We start from the raw sequence: 14,225 nt of genomic DNA on the forward strand, positions 1-14,225 counted from the left end.
CCCGCCCATGGCCCTCTGCACTTGGAGCCGCTCTGACCAAGAACAGCCCGGAAGCCTGGCCATGGGCCACCACTCTGTGGCCAAATTGGAACTGAAGCAGCTCGACTTGCGGCAAGTCCGTCCTCCTGTCCCAGCTGTCCCACCAAGTCCGAGAAGCTGCGCGGGCGCTCGGTCCCTGGCCCCCGGGGGCCTACTCAGAGCTGCCCAGCCCCAGCCGGCTCCCCTGCAGACACCCGGCCTGCCCTCCCTTCATCTCACCGGAGACCACCCGCTGGCTGGGAGTGTTGGCCTCTTTTCCTGTTTCACTCCTCAAACACACTCAGAGGCACGGGTCCTCTGTCTCCATCGGCTAGAACCCTGCTCTCGGGCGGCCACACCAGTGTCAGAGTCCTCACCCGGGCCTCCAGGCCTGCAGGGGTTTCTGACTGACTCCTGAGAACCGGTCCAAAGGCCCAGCGCACAGGAGCAGCTGGGAGCCAGCATGAAGCCAGAGTGAGATCACGGGTCTCAGCAAGACCGACGGTCCCAGACAGACAGACGTCCTCCCTGCTGAACCCACACCTCAGAGCTTGGCTCGGGGGCTGTGCAGAGGCCACAAGGCGGGGCTGGGTGAGCAGGCCCAGCCTGCAGGCCCTGGGCGCCAGCTCCCTCCAGGCGTCACCCGGCGCCCCTCCAGGGCATCCCGCTCCAGGTCAGCCAGGCGGGCCTGCAGCTGGACCCCTCCCGCTGTGTCCCGACTCCTCCCCTCTGTGCAACCTTGGCCAACACAACTCTTCCATCCAAGACGCTGAAAGGATGCTGCCCTGTGGCCTTGAGCCCTGCAGGCACCTGCTTCGGGGTTTGGGGAGGAGGCCCTGGTCGCCCGGCACAGCCTTGCCTGGGACTCCGGGCTGTGTCCGCATCTGACTTTGATGGCTGCTGCCACCCTCGCCACCCAGCGCCCACCCTCAGTGCTGCCCCAGGAGCTCCCCCCCACCCCAGGAGGGGCCCCAGGCGGCCGGGGAGGGGGGTGGGGGTGGGCTTTCCCCACAACCCAAGGACCCCGGGGGCAGGGCCGGCTTGAGCTCCTTCCCAGCCTGCCCACCCAGCAGCCCGTCTGTGAGGCAGGGCCCACGCACCACGGGGCTGGCAGCACTTCTGGTAAGGAAGCCACGGCCGGGGGTCCAAGCTCCAGGTCAGAGCCCAGGAGAGGCGTCCACGCTTGCCCAGCACCTGCTTGTACAAACACCCGTGCCCACGCACTCACACGCTCACACAGCCTCTGCCACCACGTTCCCCGCCAGACCCCACGTGTGCCCCACGCGCCAGCCGTCCAGTCCCCACAGCGTGCCTCCTCCGGGCTGCGGCCGGGGGTCTCGGCTGCCCCTCCCCAGGGCTGGTCCTGGCAGTGAGGGCAGGTCAAGTGAGACAGCCCTGAGCACGTGCCCCCCAGCTCAGGACACCGAGGGTGCCACTGATGAGTCATCCAAGGGGCAAGGCTTGGCTGCCTGGGATCAGAACTCATGTCTCAGGACAGCTGAACACTGTGTCCCCTCTCAAGAGAAAGGCAGGGGGCACCCCATATGCCAACATCTGCGTCTCAGCGAGGACTTTCCCCGTCATCAATCCTCCGATCCCAGAATTCTTGGAAACGCCCAGAAAACAGTCTCTGCTATTCAGTGCCGCTAATGTGATGTTATGCCTCAAAGTCTCCGGAAAATCTCAGGACAGAAGTTCCAAGGGCCCTTCCCCTCTCCCAGTATGTACAGAAGAAGGAACTCTGGGCCACTGGAGGCAGAGCTGCTGACACACCCAGGAGGGGCCCCCCTCATCCACCCTGTGGTCCAGGGCCCTCGGGCCCCGGGACCACTCAGAGGGGCGGCCCTGCATTCATTCGTGCAACTCCCCATTCTCGGGAGGAGGGACCACGTTCCCGCAGGGGCTCTGAGCGCCCACCCCACGACCCTCCAGACCCTGCCCTTCCTGCCCACCTTCCGGAGGCCAAGGTCACCTCCAAGCCCTTCTAGAGCTTCAGCGTCGACCTTCCCTGGAAAACACCTGCGCAGCTCGGCCCCAGGCCTCCACTCCCACCAGGAAGCGGCCTGTCGAGTGCTGCTCACTGGAGCTCCCTGCACACGCGTGCACACTCACGTGCGCACGCGTGTGCCCGCACGCACAATATGTATGCGCTTCTGCACACGCTCACGATGACATGCAGGCCAGAGTGCACACACAGCACACTCACACATGCAAAGACACTCCCACACGTGTACACGCTCACATGCTCGCTCACACACACAGTGGCACCCAGAAAGCCTGTGGTGTAGACCAGGCTCCCGGGGCGGGCTGTGGCTGCAGCAGGCCCCGCCCCGGCCCAGCCCCTGGGGACACAGGCCGGAGCCTCAGGGCCCTGGACGGAGCTCCCGTCCAGGAGGAGGGGCCGGTGGGCGCTGGCTCCTCTGGGGTCTGTGCTCATCGCGGAGGTTGAATAACCTTCCCGAGTCGCCCGTGGGGACGGAGGCGGGGAATCGGATTCCGAGCGGGGAATCGGATTTCGCGGGAAACCGTCTGAGACCGTTGAAAAGCAGGTAACTGGGAAAGAGGCTGCATTTCTGAAAGAACTTTGTCCTCCCAGGTCCGGGCCCAGAGAGCCCGCGGACGGGCTGAGGGAGCACCGCAGGCCCCGGGTGGGGGGCCCGCACCCCTGCCCCTGTCCCCCCTCGGTCGTTCCTTCGTTCACTCACTCATCCACACGCCCTGAAGAGCCAAAAGGCCAAAGGGAGGACTCAGTTGAGACGCTGAGGGACACACAGGCCACATTCCTGAAAAGAGCCCCTTGCGAGGGAGGTGCCTGCCCCCACGCCGTGGCCTGCCGCCTCCCCCAGCCCTCTCCCCACCCCACATCTGAAGGGGGTCAGAGAGGCGCATTCAAGTGCACTTCGGAGTGTTTCCAGGTGACTTGTGCTGCCCACTCAGAATGAGAGCTCAAGACCCTGCCTCCCCTCCCCTCCTTCTCTGCACCCCCCCGCCTCCCCCTCCACCCCTCCCAGAGCAGCCCAGGCCCCTATTTCTAGCGTCCAGTGTCCCTGAGGCTCCTCAGGCCAGGATTAGAAGGGAGAGAGCCAGGTCCGAAGGCCCCTCGCCCCATCGCCTCCGGCTGGGACCGCCCGCCCAGCCTGGCTCTGTGCACCCTGCCCGTGGTTCCCATCCCCCGGGGAGGGCCCCAGATGCAACTGCCGTGGGGCCACATCCTCAGGCACCTCACGTGTGCTCAGGTAACAAAGCAGTGCCTAATCATGACCCCCACAAGCACCTGCAGAAGGACCACCCCCCGGAGCAGAGGAGGCGGGTGCGAACGCCGCCGTCAGACCCCGGGACCCTGGCGGCCCCGCGCAGCCCTTCTCTGGCCTCCAGGGCCCCTGCGCAGGCCCCCTACAGACGGCCGGCTGCCCCGCTCAGCCCGTCCACGCCTTCCCGGCTCCTGGGTGACTCCAGTCACTGCGTGGTAACCTGGGCAATGGTGTCGGTGGGGCAGCGGCCCACAGCACACCTGGCTGGGCCTGGACACACCCCTCAGAAGCCAAGGGGGAGGGGGTCCCTGCACATGGTGTCAGGGCGGGCCCTGGTGGGCCCTAGCCAGGAAGCCTGCTCTTGTGGGGCCCGAGGACTGTGTGGCCCCCACGGGAGCCATGCTCTGTCCTGGGCCCTCCAGCTGAGTGTGGCCACGAGGGTCCAGCAAGTCCATGCATCTACCTGGGCCTGGAGGACCCTGGGGGCGCTGTCCCACCTCGGAGAGGCCTTGCAGGGCTCTCCCTCTGAACAACACCCCAAACCCACAGCCTTCTAAGTGGGCTCCCTCTGGTGGGATGGAGCCGACGGCCACCTGTCTTTCACACTCCCACCTCGGGCCTCACCGAGGGACCCGGGCGCCATCCTCACAGGACCAGTCTCTCTGGCTCAGAGTGCTGCCCACTCCAAGCACTGCGGGGCTGAGGAGCCGGCCACCCCCCTGAAGAGGTCCCAGCACCCAGAACTTCCAGAAGGTTCTGCCTCGGGCAGCTGTGAGACGCGCCCACCTCTGCCCCGCCTCCCGACGGCCCTACCCTACGCCAGGGTTTGTCCTGTCTTGTTGGCCGGTCTGCTTCAGATTCCTGAATAATGTGGTCTTTTATTTTCATTTGTTAGAAGCACAAAACACCCACATGTGCGCAGAGAAACTCCGAGGGACGCAGAGGTGAGCTGCCCGGGGCCGACGGCCTGGCTGCGCTCTGGGAGCAGCCTGCTTCGCACAGCTTACAGGACCTCTACCGCGGGGCCTCAGCGTCCAGGGCCCACGGCGGACATCTCTCCTGAGGCCCCTCCAGCGGGCCTGCCCGGGCTGCCCACACGCGGCCCAAAGGCGGCGGGACAAGGGGTTGGAGGAACCACCGCAGCCACCGGCCCGCGTCCTCCGCCCCACCCCGCCCACCCCTCGCCAGCCCCCGCCCCTTGATGCCCCCCTAGCCAGCAGTGTCCCTCACAGACCCAACCCAGGTGGCCCTGGGGGCCGCTCTCCCTCGGGGACCAGAGACTACAAGGCCTGAGAGCAGCCAGCCAGCCCTGGTAGGTGTCCCCGAGCCCCCAGGGAGCCGGCCTGGGAAACCACGGTCCCAGCACTCCCAGCTCGGGGACAGGCTCTCCAGGGTGGTGGCACATCCAGGCAAGATAAGTCCACCATGGGCACATTTCCAGTCCTTTCCAAATGGAAAGTGACTTTTCATCTTTCTGTGGTGCAACTGGCTTAGAGTTGTCCAGAGCATCTGAATGTTTGCCCCAACTCCGCATGCCATGGTGACTTTCTCGAGCCACAGTGGTACTGGCCGCAGCTCCTGAGATGCCTGTGGAAGGCTCTGCTGCTGTAGGGTCTGACGGCATTCTGGCTGGGTCACCTCACCAGCCGGGCACCTCGCCAGGTCTCCTCTCCCAGCCTCTGCTCCTGGCCACGACCCGCCCCTGGGTTGCCCTGAAGACTGAGTGGCACGAGGTGGCCATCGGGGGGAGGCTGGGCAGCCAGGGTTGCAGGTCAAGGCCACGGGCACCTCCCCTTCCTGGGGGTGTCGGGCATCCGAGGACCCGCCTGGCCCCACCGCCAGTGAGACCGACGGGGACGTTGCGACACTGTCTGATGTTTAACCACCAGGCGGTCCAGGCCCCTCCCGCTCATCCTCAGGTGTGGTGTAGCCCGTCTCCCCCTGGTGGGGGTGAGCAGAGACTCCGTGTTCACCTCTCCCCCAGGGGCACCGCCCTCCACGGAGTCCCCCAGCCCTCCTGAGGGTGGTGACCCCGCTGCCTGCACGTAGCACAGGGTGGGCGGTGCTTCCTGGTGGCAAGAAGGCTGTCCCGGCCCCAAACCCAAATTCCTCTACGGGGGTAACAGAGGCTCCCAATAAACACCAAGCATTGCCCAGCACTGAGCTGGGTGGGTGCTCCCATGACCCCACCGCTGGCTGATGGTGACACACAGGAGACCCTTTGGCCCCCGCAGAGCTGGCCCTTGGAAGGTGGAGGCTTCTTGCTGGAAGGGCCACCAGTGGAGGGGAAAGGTGGTCGGATGGCAGAGATCCTGAAGGCAGATGCATCCTGGGGAAAAGGCACCTTCCCTGGGCCACCTGATGGCCACCAATGGAAGGCCACACGGAGGCTACACGGTCCTGTCCAGGGCACGCACCAAAAGCCTGAATCCAAACATGAGGAAGCAGCTGGGACTGTGGGCCATTTCACAGAGCAGCTGGCCGGGCTCTCCGAAAATCTCCAAGTCAGGTGAGACGGAGCCAGGGGGTGTGCTCTAGAGTAAGAGGCCGAGAAGCTACGGCACCAGGTGCCACGTGGTGCCACATGGTGCCCCGATGCTCCCTGGCCACCGAGCAGAGGCAAGAGCCGACTTCGTAAAGGACGTTACTGGGGTACTGGAGGCTGTCTGGACATGACCCGTTTGTCAGGGGGCAGGGAGGAACCATTGCGGGTGTCGGCGCAGCGATCAGGACGCCACCACTCACTTCACCAAGGAAAGCGTGTGTGCACCTGCACGGGCTGTGCGCACGCGTGTGTGCGCAGATGGGGCCGTGTGGACAAGCATGCACACGGTCACTCATGTACGGAGTTGCGTGTCCGTGGGCACAGACACGGAAGGCGACGAGAGCACCTGGGTAACAAGGTGGTGGTGTTACAGGTGAGTCAAGGTGAAGGACGCACCTGAGCCAACACTGCACCAACCTTCCTGCAGGTTTGAGACACTCTCCTAAGGAAGTTCGCAAGGGAGGTGGGGGGCTCCTCCTGACGTCCTCTTGGAATAGCCTGTCCATCAGCTTGGTCTGCAGAAATGCAGGTGACTCAGCAGAGGCCAGGAAGGACGGCTTCCCAGGCACCAGTCCTCATCCGGGGGGCTGCGCGTGGGCGTCAGCCCTGCTGAGCCTTCAAACCCCCCTGGCAGGTTGCCCGGAGGGCCAGGAGCCGCACGCCACCTCCCCTCTTCCGACATCACCAACTTCTCTTACTCGACGAAATTTAGGTTCATTTTCGCGAAACAAAAGCTCTAAATGTGCAGTCAGACTTTGGACTCTATGTGAATCATCTGAGCTCCACCCAAAGCAAAGGGGGTATGTTTACAGGCTCTAAAAACTTCTCGAAGAACTGAGGGTTCCTCTACTTCGTTCTTTTTCAAGATCGGCTGTTCTGGGTGCCCTACTCCCCGTGAATCATTCCCCGTGGACACTGGGGATCAGTTTGCCAATTCCTACAAGACACCAGCTGGGACCTGACGGGGCTGCATTGGCTCTGTCGGCTGTTTTGGGGAATGATGCCAATTTTTTTAAAATTGAAGTTTAGTTGATTTACAATATTGTGTCAATTTCTAGTGTATGGCACAGTGATTCAATCATACACGTGTATGTTTGTTTTCATATTCTTTTCCATTATGGTTTATTACAGGATATTGAATGTAGTTCTCCGTGCTAGACAGTAGGATTTGTTACCTATTTTATATATAGTGTATCTGTTAATCCTGAACTCTCAATTTATCCCTTCCCACACCCTTTTCCCTCAGTAACCATAAGTTTGTTTTCTACGTTTGTGAGTCTGTTTCTGTTTTATAAGTATAAGTTCATTTGTATCATTTTTTTTCAGATTCCACATGTAAGTGATACCATGATATTTGCTTTTCTCTGTCTGCCTTTATTTAGTATAACAATCTCCAGGTCCATCCATGTTGCTGCAAATGGCATTATTTTATTCTTTTTTATGGCTGAGTAGTATTCCATTGTGTACATACACCATATCTTCTTTATCCAGTCATCTGTCAGTGGACATTTAGGTTGTTTCCACGTCTTGCCTGTTGTAAATAGTGCTGCTGTGAGCATTGGGGTGCAGGTGTCTTTTCAACTAGAGTTTTCATCTTTTCAGGATATGTGCCCAGGATTGGGATTGCTGGATCAAATGCTAAGTCTGTTTCTAGTTTTCTGAGGAAACTCCATACTGTTTTCCGTAACGGCTGCACCAAACTCCACTCCCACCACATTGGGAGTGGGTGTAGGAGGGTTCCCCTTTCTCCACATCTTCTCCAGCATTTATTATCTGTAGACTTTTTGACGATAGCCAGTGTGAGGTGGTACCTCGTTGTAGTTCTGATTTGCATTCTCTAATAATTAGTGATACTGAGCATCTTTTCATGTGCCTGTTGGCCATCTGGATGGTATGTCTTCCTTGGAGAAATGTCTATTTCGGTCTTCTGCCCTTTTTTGGTTGGGTCGTCTGGTGTTTCGTTGTTGCTGTTACTGAGTTGCATGAGCTGATTCTGTATGTAGGAAATTAAGCCTTTGCCAGTCACAAGGAGTGATGCCACCGTAACGCCGTCTCCCAATTCATAAACATGGAATGTTTTCCATTTACTCTGATCTCCCTTATTTTCCCTATACATCATTTCTTAGTTTTCAAAATATGTATTTTGCACTTCTTTGTTACATTTATTCTTAGATATTTTACTTTTTGATGGTTTTGTAAATGAAATTTTTCCCTTAATTTCATTTTTCAGTTGTTCATGGCAAGTTACCAAGAAACACAACTGGTTTTTTATGTTGCTCTTGTATTCTGCAACCTTTCTGTGTTTATTCATTAGTCTGAATAGTTTTTTACTGGATTCCTTAGGACTTTACATGTGTAAGATTGTGTCACTTGTGAAGAGTACAGAAGTGCTGAGAGGGGACAGACGTCCCTGTCTGGTCCCCGATGCGGGGCGGGGCAGCCTGTCACTGGGGAGGGCGGTGTTAGGCCGGGGCTTTTGGAGATGCCTTCTGTTGGCTTGAGAAAGTTCCCTTTCTATTCCTAGTTTGTTGAATGTTCCTACCATGAAGAGGTGTTGGATTTTTCCAGCGCCTTTGCTGTGTATATCGACACGACTGTGTGAGTTTCATTTTTTATTCTTCTGACTGACATGGTGTAGTACATTAACTTTCAGACACTAACTTGCATCCCAGAACAAAGCCCACCGGTCACCGTGTGCGTTTCCTTCTGCGTTGCTGGATTTGGCTTGCCAGTACTTTAAGGATTCTTGTGCTCGCGTCATGTGCGATATTCGTCTGTGGTGTGCGCGCGCGCGCGTGTGTGTGTGTGTGTGTGTGTGTGTGATGTCTGTCTAGTCTTGGTAACCAGGTAATACTGGCCGCACAAAGTAAGTGGGCAAGTGCTCCGCCGTCTCTTTTCCGAAAGAGTTTGTGAGGAACTGGTTTTGATTCTTTAAATGGTGAGATTCAGCAAGGAAACAGGGCCTTCTTCATGGGGAGTTTTTGGATTATTAACTCAATCTTTTCGTTTGTTACGGATCTATTCAAACCATCTATTTCTTACAGAGTTTTAGTAATTTGTACCTTTCTAGGAATTGGTTCATTTCATCTAAGTTATTTAGTTTGCTAACATACTGCTGTTCATAGTATTGGGTCAGAACACTGTGTAAGGTCGGAATAAAGCTGGAGGAACCACGCTTCCCAATTTTAGAACTTACTACGATGCTAAGTCACCAAGACAGCACATCACTGGCACCAAGGCAGATAGATCAATGAAATAGGATTGAGAGTTTTGAAATAAATTCCCGCATATAGTCAACTGATTTTTGACAAGCACACCAAAACTATCCAGTGGGGGAAAAACAGGATTTTCAACAAAAGGTTCTGGGACAATCGGACTGTCACAGACAAAAGAATGAAGTTAGACCCTTATCTCACACCATATACAAAAATTTAACTTAAAATGGATCAAAGGGCTAAATATAAGAGCTAAAGCTGTTAAAGTCTTAGGAGAAAACATGGGAATAAATCTTCATGACCCTGGGTTTGACAAAGGAGTCTTAGATATGACACCGAAAGCCTCAGCAACAGAGAAAAAATAGGTAAATTGGACTTCATCAAAGCTGAACACTTTTTCACTTCAAAGGACACCACAAGAAAGTGAAAAAAAAAACACACAGAATGGGAGAAATTATTTGCAAATCACATACCCAGTAAGGGTTGTGCGTCTAGAATACAAGAAGAAATCCTACAACCCAACAATAAACAGACAAATCGTCCAGTTTTTTAAAAACAGGTGGAGAACTGGAATAGACACTCCTCAGTGAAGCCCTACCATGGCCAGTAAGGCACGAAATAACGCTCGCTGCCATCGGCCATCAGGGAGGCGCCACTGAGAACCACAGCGAGACACACTTCACACCCACTAGGATGGCTGGAACCAAAAAGCTGCACCAAGCGGTGGACTGACGTGGAGAAGTCACGCCCTCATCCTCTGCTGGCAGAAGTGTCAGACGGGGCAGCCACGGGGGAAACAGTCTGGCAGGTCCTCAAATGATTAACCAGTTACCCTACGTCCCAGAAATCTCCCTCAAGGTGTATACCAAAAAAACCGAAAGCACATCCACACAGAAACTTGTGCACAAAAGTTAATAACAGCACATTAGCCCAAACGTGGCACAACCCAAGTGTCCCTCAACTGCTGAATGGATGCAGGAAGGCGGTCCATCCGCACAGCGGAATATGACTCAGCCATGAAAAGGACCTTGAAATCACTGTGCTCAGGGAGAGAAGGCAGACACAGAGGTCACATACTTACAATCCCGTTTACATGAAATATACAGACAAGGAAATCCACAGAGCATAGATTACTGGTTGGTTAGAGCTGGGGTGACAGCTAAAAAGGTTTCCTTTGTCACTGAAGGGTAGTTGCTGTACCATGCTGTATGTTTCAGGAGTCGCAATTTTTAAAGGTTGTACACTTTATAGTTATTATTAAAGACTGGCTGTGCCCCAGGGGCACATTATACCCTTGTAGCTGACTTTGTGCCTAGTAGCTTGCAGGTCTCACTCCCCCACTCCTGCTGCCACCCCCCCACCCCCCGCCGGGAACCACTGATTTGTTCTCTGCGTCTGTGAGTCTGCTTCTTTTTTGTTGTATTCACTAGTTTACTGTATTTTTTGAGATTCCACACATAAGTGATGCCATACAGTGTCTGTCTTTCTCTGTCTGGCTTATTTCGCTGAATACAAAGCCCTCCGAGTCCGCCCGTGTAGTTGCAAACGGCGAATTAAAGGCTGCTTTTTGAAGTGATAGGAATGTTCTACAACGCACCGTGCTGATGGCTACCCACGTCTCTGAACATACTAAAAACCACTGAATCGAACACTGGAGGTTAGCGAGTTTATGGCACGTGAATTATAGCTCAGTAGAACTGTTGGGAACAAGAGCTGAGGGGACTGCCATGCTGTTCAAACCGCACAGTCCTGATGGCTGCTTCATTTGCATTTATTTGTTAGTGAGATTGATGTTTTCAACACATTCAATGAAAGTATTTCTTTCCTTTATAAATTCCTAGGCACTTTTACTCATTTTTAGGACTGATAAAAGGGAGGATTTGCAATTTTTAAAAAGCCGAGGATATGGACACTGCTGTCTTTGCTGCTAACGGTGTTTTTCAAGCTTGCCACAAGCCTCTCACAGAACACAGGGCCTCACGTTTAAGGGGCTTCGAGTTCTCCAGCTCACAGTGTGCGCACCGGGGCCTCTTGTGGTCCTTGACGCCCTGCACCCCGCTCTGCAGCTCCTCACTGACACTCACCGGTGCTCACTCTGCACGAGGCGGGTGGCTGTCACACTCCGGCCCTGGGGACCGCCAGCCTCTCTGCCATCCTGCACCATGTCAGGAGCCGGGGTGGGAGGTGGGCACCCACTGGCCGGCGCGGGGAGCAGGGACCCTCCCGCTCAGGGCCCAACCCGGAGCCACATCCCTGTGCGTTAATTCTTCACCTGGTTCGTGGGGACACAGTCCCTTCCTTCATTCAACAAATACATACTGAGCCCCAGCGGTGCGCCCTGCCCTGCTCTCGGTGCTTGAGACGCGTCAGCTGCCGTGCAGGAAGTCCACCGTGAAGTGGGCCCAGGAGCTGAAGCAGGCGGGGGAGCAAAGGACACGGGGAGCGACGGCCCCGGACACGCGACAGAGATGGCGCCTCTCGGAAGACGACAAGCCAGGGGAAGCGGGTTCCCCAAACACGGACACCAAAGTCGTGTGCAGTGACGTGCCTCCCGCTTGGGAGGGCCAGACACCCGCTCAGCCACCTAGGAGGGGACAGGCAGTCCTGCGGGCCCGTGGGGAGGACGGTCCCCTTTCCAGGAGTGCTGAGGTCAGCCAGGCTGGCGTCGCTGTGAGACCTGGATTCCTCGGCAGGTGCAGAGTCCTCTAGTGTCTGCACACATTGGGGCACCGGGGAGCCAGCGTTTCAGATGAAAGCTCTTGATCCAAGACATTAATATCTGACTACTGTTCCACTGAGCGCCCGGGGACCTGGCACCACAGAGCGTCACATTCCTTAGTGACAAGGGGAGAAAGGACACTCTGAATGTGGGTCCATCCCCTCAACCTTACATGCCGGCACAGGACAGCCCCAGCCCCCGGGACCTCCTAAAATCCACAAGAACACGTCAGGAGCCGGGGCTCGCTGCCAGGTAGGGTGGGTGGATGGGGTTCAGGCACCACAAGGGCCCCCCACCAGCCGGGAGCTGGGCTCCTCGGGGCGGGGCTGCACGGGGAGCAGAGAGGACAGAGAACCCGCAGAGACCTTCAAAGCAGTGAGCAGCCCTATTACTTTTTAAGGGCCTGGCGGGTTGCTCATTAACTGGATTTTTACTGGGAGGCTGGAGGGCAGGCTCACATGGGGGGTTCCCACGGGGAGGGGTGGGAAGTGGCCGGCCTGCCCAGCCTCCATCTGTGAGCACCGGGCTTTGGTCTGGTTGGGGTTGCAGGTCAGGCACCTCTCACGTGCCGACACCCTGAATCCACCAACGCCCCAGCCTCCCTGCAGGACTGTGGCCCCAGGGCAGATGAAGGCAGGCTGGACCCGGGCGCAGTGGGGGCCCCGGATCCACTCCTGACCCTGGATCACCGCACAGGCGGCACCCGGCCGGCTCTGTGCCCCCATCCGCACAGGAACCACCCAGGGCCAGCCGCCCAGCAGGGAGGAGGCCCCACAGCCAGCTGCCTCGGCAGAGCCATCCCAGACCCTGGGCAGACCCGGCCCCAGCCAGCCTCTGCGGGGTTCAGGAGCGGCGCACCCCACAGGGGCCAGGCTCTGGGGGTCCCGGTGGGTCCAGGCAGGAGCCCAAGGCTCCAGGGGCTGCAGCCCCCTCCTCGTTTCTCAGCGTGCCCTCCAGGAAGGGGCTGCAGACTCGGCAGGGTGGGCGACCTGGCCTGGGCGAGCTCGTCCACCGGCGGGTCGGCCCGCACGCCGCTGCCTGATGCCTGCCGACCCCAAGCCACCAAGGAAGTGGGGGCCGGGGGGAGGAGGACGTGGGGTGGCGACACGCTCACAGGGGGTGGTGGTGCCGTGCTGACCGTGACGACAGAGGACATCCGGGTGCCATCTTGTCCCTGTTCCTGTCGCACGCCCGTGAAAGTTATAAACGCAGACTCACAAGCAGGTAAAATCAAGCAGAACGAGAGGAACGCGCAGGGCGGGCAAGGCCCGTGGTTTGTTTCTCACAGTCGGGGGGGCAGTGCCCAGCGGGGCCCGGGCCCAGGGCAGTGGGCCCAGGGGGCCGTGGTGGGTGCCCAGGCCGGCCCAGCCCACGCAAGGCCCCACGAGGATTTGGACGACGTGGTGAGCATGCCTCCCCAGGACAGCCGTGACCTGGGCCCTCCCCGTCCGGACCATCCTCCGGGTCAGTCCTGGCCCAGCCACCCCCTACCCCGACCCTCCATCCCCCACCCCCAGGCCTGGGCCCGGGGCCCCCTCCCCCCCTGAGCGGCTTCTGGCCGGGGCCTGAGTGCGTGCGGGGCTCTGTGGGGCGGCTGGGGGGGCAGGTGGGTGAGGCTGGCGGCCAGGCCGGGCACTGTGGACACACTGGTCCGAGAGGGCGTTTCTTGTCCTTTCTGCACTGCTTGGTCACTGGGTGGTGTGACCCGCAGGCTGACACATCCATGTCACGCCCCGGGGGCCAGAGAGGCTCACAGGATGGCAGGACCAAGTGTCAGAGACACCACAGCATGTTCGGTGTCCCCAGAAGACACGCCCACGCCCTAACCCCCCACGCACACGGCCTTGTTGGGAAGGTCTTGCAGGCACGGTCAAGGATCTCAAGATGCGGTCATCCCAGCTGGGCCGCGGAGCCAGCAATGAGGGGCCTGGACAGAAAACACAGACACGGGAGGGGCCACGTGGAGACGGAGGCAGGGGTAGGAGCGATGTGGCCGCAAGCCAGGGACGCCTGGACCCCCAGGAGCTGGAGAGGCTGGAAGGACCCTCCCCTGAAGCCCCGGAGGGGGCGCAGCCCTGCGACTCCTTGGCCTCAGAGCTGGGAGAGAATCGGTTTCTCTCATTTTAGGTCCCCATCATGTGGCGGTTTGTGACGGCACCTCCAGGAGCCCCCAGGGTTACCAGGGACAGGGGAGCAGTGCGGGGCAGGCCTGTGGGAGCGGCAAGCCCCCTGAGCAGAGCTTTCCCGAGCCATCAGGGCGCACTGAGGGGGCTCTGCCCAGGGTCTCGGAGGCATAGACTGCCTTCTGCTGACGCCTCCTCCTCCGAGGAAAATAAAGCCTTCTTTGTTCCCTGTAACACCGCAGGTGGGTGTCAGGAGAGACACAGAGGGGCGCGGGGGCCTCCCAAGGGCGGGGACTGACGAAGCTCAGCTTCCCCCGAGAGAACGGGGGTCCAGACAGACCCTGCCCCAGAGTG

General features: G+C 58.4%; 1 protein-coding gene and 1 long non-coding RNA gene across 3 annotated transcripts in view; one reads left to right on the forward strand and one right to left on the reverse strand.

The window, feature by feature from the left end:
- The window catches only part of COL18A1 (collagen type XVIII alpha 1 chain), an 83,916-nt gene that overhangs the window by 45,251 nt on the left and 24,440 nt on the right, over nucleotides 1-14,225 (reverse strand). The gene's annotated exons all lie outside the window — the stretch shown is intronic.
- On the forward strand, nucleotides 1,763-10,605 carry LOC141579626 (uncharacterized). The gene is made up of 2 exons (XR_012511385.1): nucleotides 1,763-2,567; nucleotides 4,165-10,605. It is a non-coding gene; the product is annotated as an uncharacterized LOC141579626 (long non-coding RNA).

This window comes from Camelus bactrianus, chromosome 1 (assembly GCF_048773025.1).
Source record: "Camelus bactrianus isolate YW-2024 breed Bactrian camel chromosome 1, ASM4877302v1, whole genome shotgun sequence".
In the NCBI taxonomy this organism is placed as follows: domain Eukaryota; kingdom Metazoa; phylum Chordata; class Mammalia; order Artiodactyla; family Camelidae; genus Camelus; species Camelus bactrianus.